Below are 610 nucleotides of genomic sequence, written 5' to 3' on the forward strand. Positions count from 1 at the left end.
AACTATTATTAAGTTATGTTCTCTCTTTATGTGAACAAAAGAAGAGGGCATAAACGAGTGTTATGCCAAGTGAAAAGTTTGAAAACTTGAATATAATCTGTCAAAGAATTATTGAATATATCCTTCTATCCAATTAATCGTCAACAAAAGGGACACTTGTAGTCCTACACAATAAAGGAACACAAAAGAGAGATGTCATAGATATAAATTTTGATCTAATTAACCATACACAGATCAATATGCGTACAAAAAATAAACCCTCAATTATTCCAATTATTCCATTCTGTAAGCAACACTTATTACACATAGTATACACCTAATAACATCGACATCAACAATTAAACACATCAACACAGTAGTAAACCTTACTCAACACATGAGTCACATCCTCATCATAACCACAACATCAACACAAGCACTCCTCCTCCGGCAACAAGAACCGCCCACGTCTCCACCCAGCCCCGGCAAGCCGCCGATGGGCGATACCCGGGGTCGACAGGATACAGAACCCCGGGTGGTCCGTACACGGACGGCATCCACGGTGATGGTGGCGTCGACGGCGTAGATGGTGGCGATGGTGGGGACGGCGGATATGGGGTAACAGGCTCCG

This window comes from Asparagus officinalis, chromosome 1 (genome assembly GCF_001876935.1).
Source record: "Asparagus officinalis chromosome 1, Aspof.V1, whole genome shotgun sequence".
Classification (NCBI taxonomy): domain Eukaryota; kingdom Viridiplantae; phylum Streptophyta; class Magnoliopsida; order Asparagales; family Asparagaceae; genus Asparagus; species Asparagus officinalis.